The sequence below is a fragment of the Tiliqua scincoides genome, chromosome 1 (genome assembly GCF_035046505.1).
Source record: "Tiliqua scincoides isolate rTilSci1 chromosome 1, rTilSci1.hap2, whole genome shotgun sequence".
Classification (NCBI taxonomy): domain Eukaryota; kingdom Metazoa; phylum Chordata; class Lepidosauria; order Squamata; family Scincidae; genus Tiliqua; species Tiliqua scincoides.
Window position 1 is genome coordinate 254,678,370 of NC_089821.1, and position 23,776 is coordinate 254,702,145.

General features: G+C 42.3%; 1 protein-coding gene and 1 pseudogene across 2 annotated transcripts in view; one reads left to right on the top strand and one right to left on the bottom strand.

The window, feature by feature from the left end:
* The window catches only part of PTPN14 (protein tyrosine phosphatase non-receptor type 14), a 133,515-nt gene that overhangs the window by 25,501 nt on the left and 84,238 nt on the right, over positions 1-23,776 (top strand). The gene's annotated exons all lie outside the window — the stretch shown is intronic.
* Positions 19,211-19,327, bottom strand: LOC136638067 (5S ribosomal RNA; annotated as a pseudogene).

The window sequence follows — 23,776 nt, forward strand, 5'->3', positions numbered from 1 at the left end:
CACCTTTTTCTAGACATAAGCCTATGGACTACTTTCTGTTTTCCTACCAGAACAGTCAAGCTGTTAGTCCTGGCTATTAAATATATGAAGCTGCCTCACACTGAAACAATTTATTGGTCCATCTAGTATTGACTTCATGGGCTGGCAGCAACACTCTAGGCTTTGATGGGGAACCTCCTGGGAACTCTATGCACACCACTGTGAGTTCCACTGAAGGAAAGTGGAGTACAGTATAAATAAAATACTGTCCATGCTCCCAGTGCAGATGCAGTTCAGGGTTTCATGGCTCCCCACCCAGCAACCAGGGGCTTGACTTAATTAATGCATGCTCCTGGGCATATATGGTTCTGGTCTTTATTATGTGGCAAGTGGATGATGATCTAGTAGTGAAGGAGGAGTATATCACTCATTTATCATGGATAGATCACCATGGTAGGTTTCAGCGGCGGACCTCCCCAGTCCTGCGCCCCAGGGCAGAACCCCCATGGGCTGTTACCACTCTCCCCACACAAAAATTTGCCCCCCCCACTCATCTGAGGCTCATGGAGCCTCGCGCGACCCAAGGCTGCGTTGGGAAAGCCTCTCTGAAGTTCCCTGATACTATAAACTGTGCTTCCAGAAAACCGGAAGCACAGTTTCTGATCCTGTCGGGAGCCTCAGAGAGGCTTCTGCGAGGTCCTAGAGGCTTGTGCCTGGGGCATTTGCCCCATACAGCCCAATGGTGGGTCTGCAACTGGTAGGGTTAGACTAATCAAGGCTTCTTGCTTCCTTAGAGGTAGATACCCAAATTGTGTGTGGCCCATCCCTGGAGGCTGATGGATCTGTGGCGGTGATGGCAGCAAAGAAGGCTTTTTTCTGTGCCACCATTGCATCTATGGAGAGCCATTCAGCTGAGCTTTTCCATGTAGCATGGGGCTAATTGCATCTGGCCCATCAAGGGGTCCATGAAGGCTACTTGGTGGCTTGCTGTGACTATTTGCTAGGCACTTTGCAGAAAAAATTGCTTGTATTCATTACAACTTGTTCTCTAATTGATCCCATGTGAGCTTCAGTCCCTGAGTACTGAACAGCCCCACTGGATCAGGCCATAGGCCCATAGAGTGATATAATGCTACTAATAACTTCGTTCCTTCTATAGCAATGAAATGACTAATATATTTCTGTCAATGACTAATTTTTTTCAGACTGGAAGCTTGCTAGAAAATTAAGGAAATTGTTAGCAGCCATCCAGAAACTCAGTTTTGTGCCAGTAATGTGGAAATGTTGTTTTTGTTCCCAGTTATTGAGTTTTGGACTCACAAAATGTTCATTTCTACAACATCTCTACTGTTAAGGACAAATTAGATATGACATTACACACTTGAGATTAGGACTAGCCTGCCTGGTTTTTGTTCAGTAAATAGCAACCAAGTTGGGCTTCCCGTGGATCAGGGCTGCAAGGTGTTCCTGCCATGGTCCCAATCCAGATTGGGTCCAGTATGACTCTGAAGAAGAAAGGCCCCATTAGTCTATAATCTGGATTAACACCTTCCTCCCATGGCGCATGGCTGCTATTTACTGAATATTTACTGAACTGTCTCATATGCTAAGTAGACACAGAGAATATAATACTATAATTTTATTGAATATCATAGGGGCATCCCTTTATGTTGAGATCCCACATGGTCTCTCTTTAAGTTTTAAAGTGCTCAAGACATTGAGCTAAAATAAACTAGAAATAAACATTTGATTATTTCCAAAAGCAGTGCAATTGAGCAAACGTTGCAGTGGATAGTATCTTGTATATCTGTATCTATACCGACAGTATATAGATACTGTGCATCTATTAAAGACAGCTCCCAGCATTCCGTCACAATGTAGCATGACTGTCATTCATCTACTGATTTGTACAACTACAAATCTGTATACTATACAGGGCCTAATTCCAGGCACACTCCATCTGTCATGATGGTGGGCATTGTGCAGGGGTTGAATTCAAGCAGAGGCCCTCTTTTGAAGTTTTGTTGAAGTTGTGTTTGAATGAAAGCTCTTCCTTGTTTAGGATGGGTGTTTAGAGTGTCAACAATATGTCATCTCAATTCCTTGCACTCCTGAAACTGCTTTTGAGTGGTCAAAATGCAGTTCTAAATGAAAACAGCTGAAGATGTAACAGTGACCTACAATATTTGGAATTGGCCAATTGCTAATAGGTTATCAATTTAGAAATATCTTTTTAAAAAATATCCTGTGTATGGGAAAAGTCTAGTTAGTAATCAGTCATATGTGATTTTTAAGTACAACTAAGCCTGATGAATTATCAGGGGTCCACAGATATAGCTTGGTTTACTAGCTGCACTCTCTACTCATCTTTCCTATTCTCCAAAGCCCTCTGTGCGTGCCAGAGAACTTGGAGGAGGAAGGATTTCTTGGAAACATTTTAGATTTCGGAGCTGGCAAAAGGAATGTGAGTCTCTCCAAGACTAAAAGTGACAAGCAGAACTCTCTTCCTCCTCTCTACAAAGTAGGGTGGAGAGAAGGATGGTCTTTGTATTGCGCTGTGCTTTTTAGGAAGAGTCTGCTTCTGCTGACTTCAAAGCTCAATGTGATATGGGAGACTCCTTTTTTCTTCTTTCCAGAGACAGAAGGAAGTTCACACTGAGCCTTAAAAGCAGAAACATCCCAATATGAAATGTGTATGGAGGGAGGGATGGTTGTCATGTGACACCAAGGACAGATCCTCATTGAAGGATTAGAGTCTGTTGCCCCAGGGGACTAGATTTGTAGACATTTGGGAATTAGCGGTTTGCTTTCCAGCTTCTAAATTGATTGAAAATGAGAACCATGCCCACAGAAGAAACACTTGAACGATGAACTCTGAGCATGTGTGTTCAGTTTTGAGAAAATAAAACGAAATCAGGGTTCCAAATTTTCCTGTTCCTCAGTTTTAGTTTTCTTGTTCCTCAGTTCCTCAGAACTGAGAAGGTGAAATTGGCTTCAAAGAATGTGTGACAAATGGTTCACTACTGCTGAGTGTATATTCTGTGGTGTGCTACTACAGGCAGCGATGACTTGATGTTCTGTAGTCTGTTTCCGCTTGTGTCAAAGCTCATGTGCTGCAAGAGGCTGCACCTCCACTATCCAGGACAGGCCTTCTTTGAATCTAGAAAGACCTCTAGATTCAGCCTGCCAAATATTTTTCTGGATGTGGTTTTGCTATAAAATATGCCATGACGTAGCTTAGTATTTGGGCTAAATATGCCTCCTTATTAAAAAGATTACCTTTTGTTTATCATAATAATATCCAAAATACATGGAGCACTGTTGTAAACTGGTGTTAGAGCAATTGATAAAGTCTCAGCCTGAGACCTAAGTATCAGCTAGGTTTTGGTGCAGTATGTATGATGCTCCTAAAAGTGCTGGTTTTTTTTGCAGATCTGATGGTGTTTTATTTTAGTAAGCTGCAGTTGTTTAAAGTAATTTGTAAAACTTTTTGAGATTGTTCCAAGTGCCCCAATGACAATGGGGACTACTTTGGTTATGTTTTGTCTATAGTCGTGTGATTTTAGCATTCATGTCTCAGTATTTTGCTGTTTTTTCTAGTTATTTTTCATTATGTTCAAGGCGTTGGTCCGTTTGAGTTAATATTAACAATAACAATAAAATTCAAATAGCAGTGTACTAGTTGAGCATCAAGGATGGATCTCAAAAGATGCTTAACACTGCTCATTTTACAGCAGCATGGAAATGAAGGCTTGGAAGTAGGCCAAGGAGGCAGTTTGCAGCTCATCTGCTTTCTTGGAAGGTGATGATCTTGGTACCATGCTGCTGTGTGTGTAATGACTAGAATCCACCCAAAAGTGTTTTTAGGCATTTTAGGCATTAAAGTTAATGTTGAGCCTAAGGCATATCTTGGCTGGTGTGGGAGGGTTGGGTTCTCTAGGCGCCAGTGGGGGGGGCAGGCGTGACTTACAGATGGAGTGGAGGCAGTGGCGAAGATGATGGAGAAAAAGAACCAGTGAAAATGGAGGAATGTTGGGCCCTCCTGCCATCCCCTTTCTTTGTTTTGCTCTGATTTGGAACCATTCTGGACGCTGCAGGTGTGATGTGGTGGCACAGCATGGTGGCTTGGGATGTGGTGACACAGGGTGCAGTGTCACTGCAAGCCCTGTCCTAGGTGCAGTTAGGACCCGTTACGGCTCTGTGTTGAGCCTCTTGTACAACGCTTGGATCTTGTGATTTAAGAGTTGAAAGGAGCAGTATATGCAGCCATGATTGTCTCTTGGGCATGTTAGATGACATTGTGAAGCAGGAGCCATGGCTGACAAGGCTGAAGCACTCTCAGTAGTGAGGTATGTGACAACAAAAGGCAGAGCCTTCTTATTATGGCCCCATACTTGTGAAATGTCTGCCCCCTGCTCATCTGCTTAGCATCCTTCCTGATGACTGTTAAGTGGCACAGCCACTTTATGTGTGCAAGCTTTCATTGGATCGAAGTCCTTTTTTTTCTTATTGAGGATACAAGAAAAATGAGGATGATCTAACTGAGGTTGAATGCATTATAAGCTTGATACTTAACTCCTCTTTTGTTCTTGTTGCTGTTGTCACTGCTACTACTTTTGCTTCTTTTGTTGCTGTTGTGTTTACTCCTGTTCTGATTATCTTATTCTTACTATGTTGTATGGATTTTAAATGTTTTAAGCCACCTCAGAAGCTATGATTGAGAGGGGAGACAGAAATATTTTAAATAAAACACAAGGAACCCTGAACACCAGAGTAAGGAAACTGAAATAGGTGCAAAAACTGAACTCCCTATATGAGGTCAATCTGGGTTTATCTTATGTGTCAAAGACTCTAGCATTCTCCCCCACATGTTTCTTAAAGCTTCATTTGGGACTGTGCAATTTTTCTGTTTCTCAAAAGCTCAGAATTTAACATGGGACTCAGAATTCTACATCCTGAAATACTCAACTCGCCCCTCCACAAATTCATGAGTTGGGGTAGGGGATTTGATAATAGCTGACTCCTTCCACTGCTCCTGCCCTGATGAGTTCCTTGACCCTCCCCATGACTCACAAAATAAATTATGTCAAGCACACAAATATATCCTCATTTGTACAAATGGTGATTCTTATTTTCATGCAGAGTCATTCGTGTAAATGGTGCTTCTTAGCATTTTACAAGGGAAAAGGGGAAGGACCCTTCATCCAAAGACCATGCAGTCTGAATGCTGACAATAGGGAAAGCAGAAATGTGAGAAAAATAATGTAACAAGACATGAACGTGAACAAATGCAGTTATGTGCAGGAAGGAGGGTGTAAAGGGGGGATTAAATACTGGAGAAAGTTGTGCGAGGTCACAAAAATTGGCTTTTCTTGTCACACTTTGGTTTATCTTCATGCATTTTTGAAATTCCAAGTACTCCCAATCTAGCTGCATATGTTCAAGTTTCTCCAATAAATGAAAAATTGTATAGTCTTTCAGAAAAGTTGTGTGTTTACCAGGCTCAGAGGTGTGTTAATAACCAAGAGACAGAAGTGAGATCAGAGTACAGATCTTGCACTTGAGCGTAGGTGCTGCCTGTAAAGAATCTTTCTGCTGTGAAAACACTACCAGATTATCTGATTGGAGGCCTTGGAATTTGTCAGATGCCTTTGCCTTTTCTATGACACTTATTTCATTGTTTCATTGTACAATTGAAGACTGGCAGGAGTAAGCCATCAAAGTATAGCTGGGTTCTCTGTTGTGACACACGGAGAGAACTAGTCTTAGGATCCTGAACGCAATGCAGTTGGCAGTTGTGACGTGGGTTATTGCCAAATGGGAATTCAAACTTTAGTTTTATTTTCCCTTTGAAGAAAATGGATTAAAGACTTGAGCAGTGCTGCATTCAGCATTTTGGTTACCCTCAACTAAGTAGCAGGAGAGGAAGTTCTCTTTCCCTCCTCTGATCTCTTGGGGAATTTGTGAAGAATGAAAATAGTGGCACTTGGAGGTGGTGCCAGAAGATGTTTTTAGAAGGAGCTGAAAAGGTGCAAAGTGCACAAGAGGGGAATGAGATTTGTCTGACATGTTCGATTTAGGTGGGAGAAAAAAGTGTATTTCACATTATCACTCCAATTCTGAGCATAAATGGATGTGAGCCCATGGACAAAGAAAACATACGTGATAATGAAGAAAAGTACTCTGAGTAAGTGAAAGGTACCTTTCCTTCAAGTAATCCTGTAGCAATGGGAAGGAGTGCAATTTCCTGCAAGCCTAAATAATGGTTTATTCTGGGGGGAGGGGGGAGAGAGAGAGAGAGAGCAAATGATGAAAGTATAAGACTGATGGCATTTATTCATTTACTGATTGATGGTGGTCTTGTAAAAGTGGTCTTGAAACAAAAAAATCCTTTCAAAAGTGGAAAGAATCCAGTTGGCATGCAGGGCATCTAGTGGTGTTAGCCATTAATTAATGTTGGCCGTTCTAAGAATTGTTTGGAATATCAGGATTCAGTTCTTTCCTTCTTTCCTTATTTGTTTTTGCTGTTCAAATAATAGTTTTAAAATCCTTTTGTGCTATTTAAAACAAATGGGTTATCCATATGGCTTTCCAGTTGTCACAGGGCCAGCTAGCTTATATAGGATGCCACATTAGGCTGCATATTTATTTCTCAAATTTATCCACTGAGTCCTCAGGGCAGCTTACTGTATAAAACAGGGGTGTCCAAACATTTCGGCAGGAGGGCCACATCATCTCTCTGACACTGTGTTGGGGGCCGGGGGGGAAAAAGAATTAATTTACATTTCAAATTTGAATAAATTTACATGAATCAATTTATTAAAGATCGAACTTATATGAATGAATGAAGGTCATGCAGTAGCTCAAGACCTATAAAAGGCCTTGCACAAAGCAAGACCAGCCTTTCGTTCGCTGCCACTGCTGCATCACAGACGTGAAACAGCGAGTAGTGGAGGGAGCCCTTATCCCACAGCTCAGGTGAGAGATCAAACAGTCATGCTGAGAGCAGTTGTGTTGGGCCAGCACAGGCTTCAGCAAGTCTCTGGAAGGCCAGAGGCTCATTGGAGACTGGGGGCTCCCTGAGGGCCAGGTTGGGAGTCCCTGAGGGCCACAAGTGGCCCCTGGGCCGGGGTTTGGGCACACCTGGTATAAAACACTCAAATGCAATGAAATTAACAACTGATAAAATGGTAATGCCACCTGGTAAAGAACCAGATTAAAAAAGAAAAGGAAGCAGATAGAAGGCCAAAATGGTCTTCCAATCCCACTCAAAGCCATTGAATGCTTGAGAGAACAGGAGAGACTGCACTGGATTCCTACAAGAACAACAAACACATTAGGGAAGGACTGTGGCTCGGGGGTAGAACAGATGATTTGCAGGGAGAAGGTTCTAGTTCAATCCCCTGGTAACTCCTGGTCAGGCAGAGAAAATGTCCGGTCTGAAACCCTGGAGAACATAAGAACAGCCCCACTGGTTCAGGCCATAGGCCCATCTAATCCACTTCCTGTATCTCACAGCGGCCCACCAAATGCCCTAGGGAGCACACAAGATAACAAGAGACCTCATCCTGGTACCCTCCCTTGCATCTGGCATTCTGACATACCCCATTTCTAAAATCAGGAGATTGCACATTCACATCACGGCCATAACCTGTATTGGATTTTTCCTCCAGAAACTTGTCCAATCTCGTTTTAAAGGCATCCAGGCCAGATGCTGTCACCACATCCTGTGGCAAGGAGTTGCACAGACCAACCACACGCTGAGTAAAGAAATATTTTCTTTTGTCTGTTCTAACTCTCCCAACACTAAATTTTAGTGGATGTCCCCTGGTTCTGGTGTTATGTGAGAGTGTAAAGAGCATCTTTCTATCCACTCTGTCTATCCCCTGCATAATTATGGAGAGCCATTATGGAAAGCCAAAAATGGAGAGCCATTGCTGGTCTGTGCTGAGAGAACGCTGTCTGTCTGGAAAGTGAGTTTTATCGTTTAGGTGCTACCACAGAAAAGACCCTCTTTTTACCAGGTGTCTGAAGGCATATAATCCAGAAAACAGTGAGGCAAGGTGCTCTTATCAAACCCAGCCTGCTGAGGCTTTTCTCTGTGGACTGACCGGCTACCAGGGCACCAAACAGTGTAGCATGGGGCAACATGTTTTGGCAGAGTGGATGCACCCACAAACTTCCTTGCCTAACATTGGTTTAAAACAGGAGTGTCAGACCCGTTTCATACAGCAGGCTGAATAGCTTTCATGATGTTTGCTAAGGGCCAGAAGTGGTGTCGTTAAGCAGCTCATGACCAGAAACAAGCACTTTTTTCACTTAGGAACTCATTAGCTACAAATGACAGAAAAGAAAATATGCAATCATATTGATAATATTTTCAAGATATGAGAAAGCCCAATTACGATGTGGGCCGCCCTTTCAGGAGTGACACCTCAGCATGACGCAGCAGCTGAGAGCAGCTGATGGTGGTGCTTGGATTGCCTGAGGGCTGGATAAATGGGCTTCTATGGGCTGCATTTGCCTAATGTGCCTTATATTTGACATCCCTGGTTTAAATGGTCTGGTATTCTTTGAGTGTTTTTTCTCCTCATAAGTTGTAATTTTATGTGGACTTAAAATGGACAGTATTGAGGGCTTGCAACAAGGAGAAAACATTTCAAGTGGCCTGAAAGGCATTTAAATCTCTGGTCGGCAATGTAAGGCCTATGCGGTACATCCAACCTGCCAAAGATTTCCCTGTGTTGTCTCCTACTTCCACTAGTTAAAAATGCAGGACAAAGTCTTTGAAGGAAAACTTTTATGTGTGGGACTTACAGTTTCTAACGCTGGTTAAAATGGGTCAAAATAAAAAATAATATTTCTATAATAATTATGTATGCATGTTGCCAAGCTGGTTAGATGGCCTGAACATTCATGTCCTAATTAGGGAATGTAAATTCCAGAGAAGGAGATGGTTCCAGTCTCTGACTTAGCTGTTTTTGGTGTGAAGATGATAACAGGCCCATGGTGTTGTCATAGTTTTGGTTTGTACCAGGTTCAGTTCTGGAATGCAAGACAAATAAATGGTGTGCTAATTTGAAATGACTGGTGACAGAACTGTATGAGGTTTTATATTTGTGGCCCTGTAATCGTTTACTTTTCATAAAGGAGAGTTGTCAATTCTTGTTTTTGAACTATCTTCAGATAGTGGGCTTTCTGAGGTCAGTCATGATTTTCTGTTACTTGCCATTTTCAATTTTCTACCTATTAAGCAGGATTTCTTTTCAGTTTTTCATCTTCAGAAGTATGAGAAGTCCAAATCCTGTTCAAGTGGTAGATTCATCCCAGATAAAGAGGAAACTGGAGTACATGAGCTAGTTGTACCCTGACTCTCCCAGCATTTTGAACTTATCTGCTGAGGGAAATGTTGAACCCAGAGTAGGGTTTCCTGGGGAGGATTCTGTAATGTGGGGAAAATTTTTTCTTTGGATTCAGGACTTGCCTCTGCAGGCGAATACCAGACATGGGGAGAGTGGGCACATGGCCACATCAGCACGGGGGCATGGCCAGCCATTGCATTCCCAATCCTATGTCAAGCCCAAATGAATCCCACTAAATTTTTGGCTGGACACCTGAACAAGATTAATCTGTCTTTAAGATCTGGTCTGATGGGAGTAAATGGACAGGATGTTTCCTAGAACATTGTAGTAAAATCTGCTCGCTACTACTCAGCATAGGAAAATTTGCTTTATATTATATAAATTATATAAAGTAAATCATTGACTTGTACTGAATTTTGAATTTATTTTGTTTGGGAATTGGGGTAATAGTGAGGAGTGAAGGGCTTAAGAAGCAGGTGCCATAATGAGGGGACTGCAAAATGTGTTGATGAGTGGAGGTGTCATGCCCTGATCAGTGAGGTCAATTCTCATACCAGTTTCTCGTCCCCAGGTTTTCAGATGGATGCCAGCCGTTCTGCAAGTTCATGAACTTTCAGATGCCCTAATCAGAATCCTGGATTCATTTGGGTTTGACATAGAATGGGGCAAACATACTACTGCTCCTTTGTGCTTCATTGGCTTTCTGCCTCATTGTTTGAAAAGTTTTCTTGTTATTGTCTGTAGCTATACTTTAGGATACCACTTCCTGGATCTGATGAAGTAGACTGGTCCATGAAAGCTTCTGATGTGTTCGATCTGTTAAGTCCTTAAAAATGTATAAGGTGCTACAGGATTATCTAGCTAATAACTAGCTACCATTGGCTACTGTGTTGACACCTTGGCCTGACTGGTCACATTTTAGGGAAATTAGATGTTTGTCAACTTATTTGTAGGCTGTCTTTTCATGCCAGTCCAGTCCAGTGCAAGTCCAAAAAGGATTTTTGGGAAGCATCCTTGAAAACTTCCTCAAGAACAAGAATTCCTCAAGAATTTTTGTGTTGTTCACAGGAGCAGTGTTTTCCACATTCAAAATTGACAGTGCCATTTACCATGTTCACTGTTCCACTCATTACCAAGTGCTCACTGCATGTCTGACTCCTGCTTCCAGATCAAAGAGGTATAATTTCTGGTTTATGGCCTGAAAACTTTTCAAATGATCCCGTATCATGTAATGCTTTTTGCCCCTTTTTAAATTTCCATGCTTGGCTGTTAGGGACCCAGTATCATCTTCCCAGCATGTTTTCCTGGGGCACATGGTAAAAATTAGTAAAACAATTTTCTTCCTCTGATAAGAAGACAATTTTTGAAGATTCTTAGTTAATTTTTAAAAAAATATACAATTGCCTTAGATCAGTGTTTCTCAAACTGTGGATCAGGACCCAGTAGGTGAGTCATGAGCCAATTTCGGGTGGGTCCCCATTCATTCCAGTGTGTATTTTATTTTTAATATATTAGACTTGATCGTATTTAGTCACATGGTATGTGACTGCATTTGGGGAAATGTTACAGTTCTGTACTTCTGACAGGCTACTAAATAGGCTTTCAACAATGATAGTCAATGGGGCTTACTCCTGAGTAAGTGTGGATGGGATTGCAACCTTTGGGGATTAAAAAAAAACAAACAGATCAGCAATGGCTTAGGAGGGTTAGGAGGTTCTGCTTTATTTTAAATAAATTTAGAAACTTAGTCTTATTGCAAACTTTCAATTTACTTATATAATTTGGTTTTGTCATATAGGGGTGTTAAAAATTTTCCTGCTTAATGATGTCGCTTCTGGCTATGACATCACTTCCAGGTTAATGACACCACTTCTGGTGCGTCCTGACAGATTATCATTCTAAAAAGTGGGTCCCAGTGCTAAAACGTTTGAGAACCACTGCCTTAGAGATTTCACAGGACTTTATTGAGATGTGCTAGAACTTAACATTACACCTATACTTAAGTTACTTAGTAGGTAGGCATAACTATAATTTGTGGGCAGTAGGCGTTGGTGATATTTGGAATTTACCAGAGATGATATATCTAGACTAGGATTGAAAAGGCGTATCCCAAGAAATATTTGTGGTACAAATGTCAGAATCTTCAAAACTTCAACTTTGGCCCAACTTAAGTTTTTAAGCAATACTTTTTTGTTTATCATACAAGTACATTGAAAAGTTACTAGTGAATTATTTAGAAGACTCAAGCATAGCCTAGCATCTCCTAGGACCTAGGTGAATTGCCAAGGATTAGAGAGAGGCCTTCACAGGTATTCTGTGGGTGTTTTATTACCGCTAAAAGACTCCTACTTGCATATCATTGACTGACTCCCAAGGTTATCAAAATGGTTTGGGTACTTCCATATGATGTTGCTGAAATTTGGGACTTATTTATTTCAAGATATCCCAATTACTAAAAAAGCTGAAAAAAAAGAAATATCTTCATCTCCTTTCAAAGCAGGGCATTTGTGTACCTCCAAAGATTAAAGTACTTCAGCATCATACGGAATTCGATGCATACATAATACAGTATATGATTACTAGATAAGCCTGGAATGGAGATTTCTGTACGCCTCTCCTTCAAAATGCTGTAAAATTCTTATGCTACTCCTATTTTAGCTAGCAAGCTGGAATTTGTGACACTTGTGTTCCAAGACACTCTGCATTCTGGAAAATTCTGAAAGAACAGATGTTTACATCCAGCAGCTGAAAATGGGGAGATACGACATTTGTCTCACAATAGAAAATAGAACCCTAGAACCTCAGTCCGGAAGAAATGGAAAGCCACACATGGGATGGAATGTTGTGCTGTGGGAGTACTGTTGTCCCTTGACACCCTTGAATCAGTGATGAGGGGATTTCCAGAAGATGCCACCCTTTTGCCCATGCCGTTTACGTGTCTGCCAACTCAGACTCAGCTCAAAGCTGTGGTGGCACAGCTTTGGCCTCCCACCACTTCCTTTTAATCAAAAGCAAATAATTTCTATGAAGTTATGTAGTTTAGATAGCTTAGTCTGTCTCTTTGGAGATGATGAGCATCATGGAAATAAAAGTATTTATACTGAAATTACTTATCCCAGTTAGAATGAGGGGTAAATTGTTCCCCCTAATTTTGCCAGATATTGTTGATTCTCTTCACAAATTAAAATGGAATATGTAGGTTTTGTCCCCCTGCTGGCATTTCCATAATTGAAATTTACATATTGAAAAATCCAAAACCTCATTTATATCCATGTTTAGGGAGGGGGGAAAAACCCGTCAAGATGGGCTCCTCCCTTAAGAAGTATGGTTTTCAGCAACCAGCAGGGCAAGGAAGCAAAATTAAACTGGCCCCTCATAATCCATGCAAAGTTCTTGTTTGAGTTCATTTTCTCCTAAAAATAAAGTCATGCAATGCCATGTACTCGTTTTGTTCTTTGGTAAATCAAGAGCCTGAGCTCACTTCCTGTAACGAAATGCACTTTACTTTTTCCCCATGCAGTTTAAACTGCCAAGTTTCACAGAGAAAAATATTATATGTATCCATGGATATCTAAATTTAGAAAGAGAAACAGTTCTCCCTCCTGTTAAGGATTAAAAGAGATGGGAAGAAACAGCTGCTTGTTACATATTTCTGTATAGGTGGAGAAGAAAATGCAGGTTTTTTTTTTTAAACAAAATTATAGCTTGTGGACAAATATGCAATAGCAGCAAACATTTTGTTTAAATGCCACTTGGGTTGAGTGGCTAACAAGAGAAGTCACAGGTCAATAAATTGGCAGCAACTGTAAGATGGAGATGTGAAAACGTTAGTACTGGAGCGGTATGCTAATAAAAATATATGTTGAGATGTGGGCAGTATCTTCCCTACAGTGCGTCAAGGAGGTATGTTTGGAGCCTGGAAATTATCACCCTAAAATGAAAACAAGTTGAGTTCCTTGGCAATTTTTTTAATGTAAGAGGAGACCATGAATCAGTGTTTGAAATAAGGTTGAAAAGCAAGAGCAGTGTTACATTCCCTTCTCCATGCAACCTATTCCTTTTTAAAAGATTTATTGTATTTTTATCTTCTTGATCCAAAATGTCCTTCGGATTAGGTCATTGAGTCATCTCCTCCATGAGTCCTCACAATTTTCTCAGGGCCAAAAAGCTGCCATTTTGATTCTTGGGAGTTCTGGTTTGAGAATAACACTTCTAGAGCAGTATGCTATGGAAACATACTTAAACATGCCATGCAAATACTGTGCTTAAAGGTAGTTTAGGTGGTTCAATCTGTTTTGTTGTTTCTATGTGAATGGGGGACAGGACATTTCATTTAATAGCAGGTCTGCCACTGGATAAATGGTCATGTTAATGAAACTGGAGAATTATTTGCAAAGCTCCTTTTTGTTGAGATCAGCTGGGTAATCTTGCCCAAATAGAGATGAACTTGCACACTGATAAAAATTAGCTGCAGTTTTCCCTTGATAGGCTGGCTGTCATGTGAGTAATCCTCATGGATCCTCACCTCAGGCAATAATTTATTTTAAAAGCTTATATTCTGCATTTCTATCATGGAGACACAAAGGGCTTACAGTCATCATTTGCCTGGGTGAAAATAAGCCCATCATACGGTAGCAGTGACTTGGAAATGGCCCATGAACATGTTATCCTTGAGAATTGAGCAAACAGTGGCATGACTTCTCGCTTAGACTTGATGTGCAATTTGATGCGATGCAAGCAGTGCTGAAATAAGACAACTGTACTTTCTCCTCCTCGGACACCTGTACCAGCTGTTGGGGCTTGTTGCTGGGTATAGGCATTTTTTTTCATAGCGTCTTTTGCTTCCAATAAGATAAAACGTGGAAAGATGCACGTGGAAAGCTATTTCTTTGTATGGATTTCTGCTGCTCAGTTGAGAAAAACATGTGTACTAGAAAGGTACTCTTTCCCCACTGCAAGCTTTAAAATGATCTAACTAGCCAGGACTTGCTGTCATTTATCTGAATGGCAGCCCTGTCCTAACCAACTTCCCAGCAGCAGTGCAGCCACGATGCAGCCCTGAAATAAGGAGAAAAAATGTTCACTTACCTTAAGAACATAAGAACAGCCCCACTGGATCAGGCCATAGGCCCATCTAATCCAGCTTCCTGTATCTCACAGCGGCCCCACCAAATGCCCCAGGGAGCACACCTGATAACAAGAGACCTGCATCCTGCAGGTCTCTCTTGCATCTGACATAGCCCATTTCTAAAATCAGGAGGTCGCACATACACATCATGGCTTGTAACCCGTAGTGAATTTTTCCTCCAGAAACTTGTGCAGTCCCCTTTTAAAGGCTTCCCGGCCAGATACTGTCACCACATCCTGTGGCAAGGAGTTCCACAGGCCAACCACACACTGAGTAAAGAAATATTTTCTTTTGTCTGTTCTAACTCTCCCAACACTCAATTTTAGTGGATGTCTCCTGGTTCTGGTGTTATGTGAGAGTGTAAAGAGCATCTCTCTATCCACTCTGTCTATCCCCTGCATAATTTTGTATATCTCAATCATGTCCCCCCTCAGGCGCCTCTTTTCTAAGCTGAAGAGGCCCAAACGCCGTAGCCTTTCCTCATAAGGAAGGTGCCCCAGCCCAGTAATCATCTTAGTCGCTCTCTTTTGCACCTTTTCCATTTCCACTATGTCTTTTTTGAGATGCGGTGACCAGAACTGGACACATTACTCCAGGTGTGGCCTTACCATCGATTTGTACAACAATATTATAATATTAGCTGTTTTGTTCTCAATACCTTTTCTATTGATCCCTAGCATAGAATTGGCCTTCTTTACTGCCGCTGCACATTGGGTCGACACTTTCATCGACTTGTCCACCACCACCCCAAGATCTCTCTCCTGATCTGTCACAGACAGCTCAGAACCCATTAGCCTATATGTGAAGTTTTGATTTTTTGCCCCAGTGTGCATGACTTTACACTTACTTACATTGAAACACCATTTTGCTGCCCATTCTGCCAGTCTGGAGAGATCCTTCTGGAGCTCTTCACAATCACTTCTGGTCTTCACCACTCGGAAAAGTTTGGTGTCGTGCTCAACCCTGTCTCCAGGTCATTTATGAAGAGGTTGAAGAGCACCGGTCCCAGGGCAGATCCTTGGGGCACACCACTTTTCACCTCTCTCCATTGTGAAAATTGCCCATTGACACCCACTCTCTGTTTCCTGGTCTTCAACCAGGTCTCAGTCCAGAAGAGGACTGACATTTGCCATCCTCTGGCACTGTGGCCGTTTTGAGGCACAAGTTGCATATTTTAGTCAAGAGATCAGCAACTTCATTCTTCAATTCCTTAATAACTCCTGGGTGGATGCCATCAGGGCCCGGTGACTTATTGATCTTTAATTTATCAATGAGGTATAAAACATCTTCTCTTTTAACCTCTATGTGACTTAATTCCTTGGTCAGGAGGGGCTGTTCGGTCAGCGGTATCTGCCCGAGGTCTTCTGCCGTGAAAACAGATGCAAATAACTCATTCAATTTCCCTGCCACCTCTAAGTCTCTTTTTATTTCCCCTTTCCCTCCCTCACCATCCAGAGGGCCAACCGCTTCTCTGGCAGGTTTCCTGTCTGCCCCCCCCACCACAGAACTCTGCGCATGCCTTATGGGCACAGTTGTATCGGTGCTGGAAAGTTGGTTAGGATTGAGCTATGAAATGCCAGCTTCTTATGACTGTCTGGCCTTAACGCATTTGAGTAAAATATTATTTGACCTCTTTTATGTAGTCTTGAGCCTTACTTTTAACAGTTACTGATTTCTTTTTTTTTTAATATCTAGTTCGGGGTGTCAAGGCCCGTGGACCAAACTGGACCCCTGCAGCTGTTTACCCACCCACCCATTATAATTGGGTTCTCTCAGCTTGATAATTGGACTCTCTCATATCTTGGAAATATGAAAAAGATTTGCACATTTTCTCTTCCGTCATTTGCAGCTAATGAGTTTCTATGTGAGAACAAAGTGCTTATTTCTGGCCATCGTCTGCTTAATGATTTCACTTTCTGCTGAATGATATCACTTCCAGCCCTCAGCAGGCACCATGAATGTTAACGTTGGCCCTGTGTATGAAACAAGTTTGACACCCCTGATTTAGTAGATATGTCATGTTCATCCGTATGCGTACTTCTTAATCTTTCAAAGGTGTTTAATCATGTTTGCACTCTGAGCTCAGAGTTCTCACTGAAGCATTTTCAGTTCCTAATATCAGGTTGGGGGAGAACTTGGTGGTGCTGAAATGAGGACAGTTTTGAGATAGGGCAGATTTCTCAATTTCTCAGCTTTCCCTGCCAAAATTCTTCCCCTTCTTCTTGCTGTGTGTGTGTGTGTGTGTGTGTGTGTGTGTGTGTGTGTGTTGGTGAGAGAGTGAGCAAGATCTTTTGAATCAGTTCTAAGGTTCACATAAAGCTGGAATAAAGGGATAGAAATGTTGTTAACACCAGGGGCTTCTAAGGCATTCCAGTACAGTGGAATGAGCCAAAGCAGGCAGACACTTCAAAGGAAGATTCCCCTGCCCTTCTTGTTTCAGCAACAAATCTTACTGGTAAGTTTTTGAGCTGTTTTGGGCTAGTTAAGCCCACACATCGTGCACTGAAAAATAATGCCATAATACTGGGGGTGGGGGATTGGGCCATTAGCTCATTTCTGAACTGTTGCTTTGTTTCTCAGGAGAGGTGGTATTCTGGTTTGCCTTGGAACAAGCACCCTTATTCATAAGCTGTTAGCTGTGTGATTTATATTGAGGCTTACGGTGAATTAAAGCTAAGAACATCATTCCATACAGGCATGCATGTGAAGCTGCTTGAGAACAATTTTAATGATTTCTTTCCATGATATAGTCATGGGCGGTGGAGGGGGCGATCATATTCTAAAAGGGACAGGTTTCTGTTTCCCTAAGAAACATGGGATGGATGGAAACATAGCTTATCCTATCACAGTGATAAGTAAATAAATTTCCTTTGCCACCTTAATGTTGCCTGTTAAATACTCTGAAAGGGTCAGAAACTATCTCCCTTTTTAACCGTAGTCCTGACTTCTAAGGCTGATCCGCCATGGGGTGATTTACAACATGGACTGTATAATATAATCTGTATTGTCCCTTTGCTTAAGTTAAGGCAGTGGCCAGTAATAAAATTCTTCCATCTTGCTGGAAGGAATTTAGCTTCTCTGTCTTGTGTCTTAGCCAGATTTGTGAGGGAAGAAGCCCCATTGAACACAGTCAGACAGATGTCTAAGTAAATATGCAGAGAATTGCACCGAATCAGATGCACTGGGAAGTAGTCACTGATAGATACCCAAGACTTGTTCACAAAATGGTTGCCAGTCCTGAATGCTAATCATCTCATCCAGAAATCATTACATCTACAAATGATCTGTTAAAGATACTTTTAGTACAATCCTATACATGTGTACTCAGAAGTAAGTCTTTTATGCAGTGGGGCTTCCTCTCTAGGAAGTGTGTATAGGTTTGCAGGCTTACTTATTATATTCCCTCTTTTCTTCCATTGTAGAAATCATGGTGGTGTACAGAGTTTTCCTTCTCTCAGATGAGCTGCCTTCCCAGGCTAAAGAGTCCCATCTACCCATCAGTCGCCTCTTACGACAAGTACAGCCAAACTGAGGGCCTATTCTTATCCCCAGCCCTCAGGGGAAGGAAAACTCTGATCCCAAACCTCCGCTGCCTTGCGGCTACATCCAGTTATGGAAAAGGCTTCAGGAGTCAACCTCGAGGCAAAATTCGGAGCCGGAGTCCCTGAGGCAGTTCATGGCTGAACACAGTCACGTTCTGGCAACTCCTGCAACGTCGCTGGAACCAACCGTATTGGCTTCTGCCTTTCCATTGGACCATTTCAGCGACGTGGAGAGGGAGGATTTGCTGCATGGGTAACAGTCTATCCTCCATATCTACTTTACCCAGGCTTCGCGCACTGGAGAGGACACTCTGTTCCAGAACACTATTCAGAGTGCGATACCATAGTCTTCCGAGACTGAAGGATGCCAACAAGGTGGTGTACATGGGGTTTCAAGACAGTTGCCTATCCAAGCACAGACCTAGTCCTACTTAAGTCTCTGCAGGTCCAGGGCTTTCACTCCAACCTGCAACAGTAAAGCAACTTTTGTTTACTATGTATTTTTCCTCTTCTGTTTTTAATTCCCATCGCCCTCTACCTGCCTCCATGGCTTTCACTTTATTTCACCAAGCCCTGTTTAGGTAACACATCCCCCTCATATATGAGAAGAAGGTGGGATCATAGCCATACACCTCATGTGCCCTCTTACCATGCAGCTGGCGGGTATGTGTTCACCGTTTTGTATTAAATTAGTGGAGCTTTATCTCTGGAGGGCTCATCCATGTTCCAGATAAGTTCATGATACAACTCAACTTATAAAACATTGATCACACAGGTACTCAAGGGCATGGCCAGTGGTCGTTTTGATGTGCCAATTGGGGGTGAGGCCTCTTCTGTTCCTCCCTCATGCATCCACTGAACATGAGCAGGAACGTTTCCTAAACAAGGCTTCCTTTTACCTTCTTCTTACACAAACAAAGCAAAAAACAAACAATACTCAGGAAGAAAAAGAAGCAAATTGCCATGACTCGCTGTGCAACAAGAAAATTAAGACAGGATTAAAAGCCATTTAATTGTCAATTACATCAATTTAGAATTTAACTAACACAGAATTCCCCCAAAGAATTCTGGGAATTGTTTGGTGAAGTAAAGATAATTCTGTTTGAGGTCCCCAGCTTCCTCACAGGACTGCATTCCCTGAAACAGGGAATGTCTCACGGCTTGGTTGGCAACCTTCAGTCTCGAAAGATTATGGTATAAGCCTACAGCACCCGGTATTCCCAGGCGGTCTCCCATCCAAGTACTAACCAGGCCTGACCCTGCTTAGCTTCCAAGATCAGACGAGATTGGGCATGTGCAGGGTAACAGTTGCTGGGGCAGGCTGACAGACACACATCTTTAAACCCCCATATTCACATGTCAAGGAGGAGAAGTCCAAAGGGCTACTTGACACATTAGGTGTTAAGGCACACACCTCTTGTTCAGGTTTGCTGTGTTACCCAGTGTATACTGGTATACCCACAACAAAATTAATTTTTTTATTTATTTTAGATATTTTTAGGTTGCATTTCTATTTTAAACAAAATTTCCTATGAGATGTACAACAGAAATATCAATTAAAGTAGTGAATATGAACAAAATTAGAGATATCTAAATCTAAATGCTAGTTACCATCTGAAGTGGCTCTCAGCCACAATGTTTCTTAATTTTCACTGGGCAGCCTTATAGCCCAGGAAGATAATGGTTAACTCTGCAGTACTCATTAGAGTTGCATAATTTCATCTTTCCCTCTGATGCCTGAAGGTGGATTCACTAGGAACAAAGCATTCCTGGCATGAGTTGATATACTATGCATATTCTACAAGGGAAGTCTTTTTTTTTAATTAGTTGCGCAAGCAAAGAAGTGTTGAAAGGGGAAAGTTTCCTTTTTATCTTTTGCATTTTTAAGGGAACTGTTTTCAAAATCAGCTGCTTTTGGATTTTAAGAAAGATGTCAGGAGATCTGAAATCAGATGTTCCGTGTCATGTGTAGTTTTGACCCTTAGATGGAAGAAAATTGAAATTATTTTATTAGCCAATATTACCTATATACTAAAGTTTCTTTTTGGCTGACTTGGGTCATAGTTCACCAATTACTGTTCTTGCACAACTTCTGTTTGTAAGACTTGAGTGAGAGCCACTCTTGGCACTTTTTCAGGCATGAAATGTTGTTAGAAGCTCTAACAGGTACCCCCACCATGTTCCCTCTGAAAGTTCTAGCAATAAGTGGTTGTGAAACCTGTGCTTAAGAGGAGTTGAAAGGGTGAGGAAATCTGGAATTATGGCTTCCATATGAGCTTGTAGAACCCTGGAGATACATATCAGTGTGACCAGTTTGGATCATTTATTGCATGCATTGCTTGTACCTGGCACTTCATGTAAACCATACCCTCAGGTTCTATGTGTGCACCACATCAGACTGTGCTAATAGTGCACATGCAGGTGAGGTGACCTGGTTTAAATGAGGCATATGAAATGCTGAACGGGTAGATGCATTGTGTTTGTCTGGTGTTGACTTTGTATTGGACCTGAAAGCCAAATCTAGTGTTTCCTGTCAGGAAAGAGGCTGATAAAGAAAATGGAGGAAAGGTTGGGCATGGAGGCTGGTTTTCAATGGCTAGAACAATTGGAAACAGAATGAGGAAGGTAATCTGGAAGAAAGAAAACTGTGCAAGGCAGACCACTTCTGACTCCTGGAGACCTTCCAAACATACTGGTACATTTTGTTGTTGCTTTTGAGAAATGCTATTAGTTATGACTATTTGAATTTTGTAGCAGCTAGGAACCTTAATCCGCAATCTGACTTTTTTGTTAACAACTCTCTAACCTTGGCTTTTCTGTATTCTGCTTCACTTTTCATTCTCTTGATTTTAATGAGCATGTGTATAGGACATTCACTAACTCAGTGCTACATGTGTTTGCACGTACTAGGTAGGAGCTACAACTCAGTGGAAGAATACGTACTACATATTGCATGTAGAATGTCTCAAGAATGCATGGAGAATGTCTCCCTTGGTATCTCCCAGCAGGGACTGGAAAATCCCCTGAAACCTTGGAGCACCACTGTAAGGGTGTAAACAGTCCTGAGCTTGGTGGGCTAGTGGTCTGATAGACCACGTGGCACTTTTGATAGTCCTTACTATAGGACTACAGGGGAGCACTGTATTATTATCATCTACTGAGGCTGTTTGGGGCTCAAGGGGCCCATAGTTTTCAAGAGAGAAGAAATTCCCTGTAATTGACTGTTTTGGGTGTGTGTGTGTGTGTGTGTGTGTGTGTGTGTGTGTGTGTGTGTGTGTGTGTGTGTGTGTGTGTGACTTTATTAAAGTTTCAGTTGAACCTAGGGCTGAGAAGAAACACCATCCCTAGCTTTTCAGCTGGCCCACATTTCATCAATGAATGGGAGAGCAGGATAGGGGAACTGAAGATGGACAAATTTGCATATTGTGCTAGGAAAGGAAGCACATTTCCTTGAGGACTAAGCAGCGGGGGGGGGGGGCTTTCCCTTTTTCTTATGTGGTGCTACTGTAACTTGTTATTTCTGTGAAGTTTGCAAATAGTCACTTAAGAAGTGAATTAAAGGCAAAGTTGAGTTCGGGGGAAAATTTGGTATCCTGTTGGGGCCCCCATTTGACTCTAAAGTAGTGGTCCCCACTACAGGGGGGCCATATCTGTGGATTCAGTTATCCGCAGATTGGGTCCACTGGCCCTGCCCCGCATGCCCTCCATGCGTGCCGCCTCTAGAAGGTCCTCTGAGCCCAGCAGAGCACCAGAGGGTGTCCCAATGCCTTATAAGGCATTAAAAGCTTCACTTCCAGTTTCACAAAAAAGCCGGAAGTGACATTTTTTAACTGTAGGGCTCAGTCTGAGCCTGGCAGAGACCACAGACGAACCTCTAAAGCCTCTACTAGGTTCAGAGGACTCTCCGGAGGCGAGGGGAGTGGAGCTCCCGTAGACTTCAGAGGGGGGGGAAGGCATTCACCTGTATCCGTGGTTTCACTTAATAGCGGGGGGGGGGGTTCCTAAATGGAACCCCCACAGATACAGGGGCATGCCTGTACTTTGATTCAGCACTAAATATATTGATTTTAAAATGTGCCTAAGACAATCAGTTCTAGAAAACATTTCTAATTTATTGCTAGCTAGTTGGAAAAAATGGTTAATTTTAAAAACAATTTAATTCTTTGTGGTTCTCTATATGTGTTCTGTGGAGATGCAACAGGAGGCAAGAAGTTGGTGAATCTTTCCAGATGAGACCTGTCTCTGGTATTTTGGCACTTCTTTAATGCCTTTCTCCTAAAAAATGCAGGCTTACACTTCATCAAGCCAGTTGCGTTAATTATCCCCTTTTCCTTGCCCAGCCCAGAATTGCATAGTTCAGATAGGTGTGCTGTAATTCTGTATTCTGTGGAATGCTGGAAGAATTCCAGAGGCTGTTAGTAAATTTAGACTGCAATCTTGTGTGCACTTACCTGGAAGTAAGTCCCATTAAACTTAGTGGGGCTTACTTCCAAGTAGGCGTGCTGCAGCATTAAAGATGTAGGAGAAAATGTACTAAAAACTTCTTTATATGAGATTAACTTTCCTACTCTTCGTGTAGCGTGGAAGAGTAGAAGCGTGGAAGAAGCGTGGGAATCTAAATTGTGAAATGTGAAATAAGTTGCCCAAAGCTTGTGACATGAAGGAGGTTGGCTGTGTATGTTTGGGAATAATTCTCTCAGGCTATTTTTGTGTTTTCATAACTAATCATCCATGAATCCTATTGAAGCAATACATGTTGTTATCAAAGCTGAAATCCCAAATGCATTTGGGAGTAAGACTCATTGACCTCAGTGAGACTTACTGTTGAGTCAGTACATGCAGAACAAGGTTGCAGGTGAGTGATGTTGACAAGACACAATATCTGCCTGTGGTTAAACAGCTCGCTTAGAAGCAGGACTTCTTCAGAATGCAGTTCAAGCTGGGAATTCTTGATTTGTCTGCTCACCTATGAGCCTGGCTACACAGTGTAGGAAGAGAGGGAAGTGTTTGTGTGTTGCCTTTGTAATACAAGGATGAACTCTTTCTCCTGTCCCTGGCACCGTGGATGAAGTGTACTCCTCTTAAAGCCCTCCCAAAGTGGTAATAACTTTGCAGCCTGCAAATGAAACTTTGAAGCCAGGGCTGGTGTTGTGACTCAACCCTAGATTTCATTCCACCCACTTACTACGCCGCCCCACCCTGCCCCCCCCCCAACAACACAACTATAGGAGTCTTGAGATATTGATTGGCCACCTTCTCTCCCATGGTGCCCTGGACTGCAGAGGGTCTCGGCTGGGAATAAAGAGAGATTAGCGCTTCCTCAGAGATGGCTATGTTAGATAATGGTATATAATTAATAGGTATTAATATCTGTGAGGTGCAATATTAGCACAGCAGTGACAGTGGAAATGTTCTTACTGTGCTCTCTTGTTCTACCCTTCTGTCCAAAGACTGTGATATGAACCTTGTGGTGTATGCTGGCACCTTAAGCTCCGACTCATAGGCCCCAATCCTATAGCTGCACACATTCTGGCAGGGCACTTTCCAGCAGTGTGAAGTCTGGGCTGTGTGGCATGCTGCTAGGCCACTGCCACAAATGGGCAGCAGTGTGGCTCCTGAGGCCTCTATCAGCATCAGTATGTTGGTGATGGAGACGTGTCATGGTCGGGGAGCAGGAGAGCAGGGAGTTTGGGAACAGGGAGGGGGAAGGAGGATGTGCATCCTGGTGGCAGCATCACATGTCAGGGGTTCCAATTCCTCTTTCT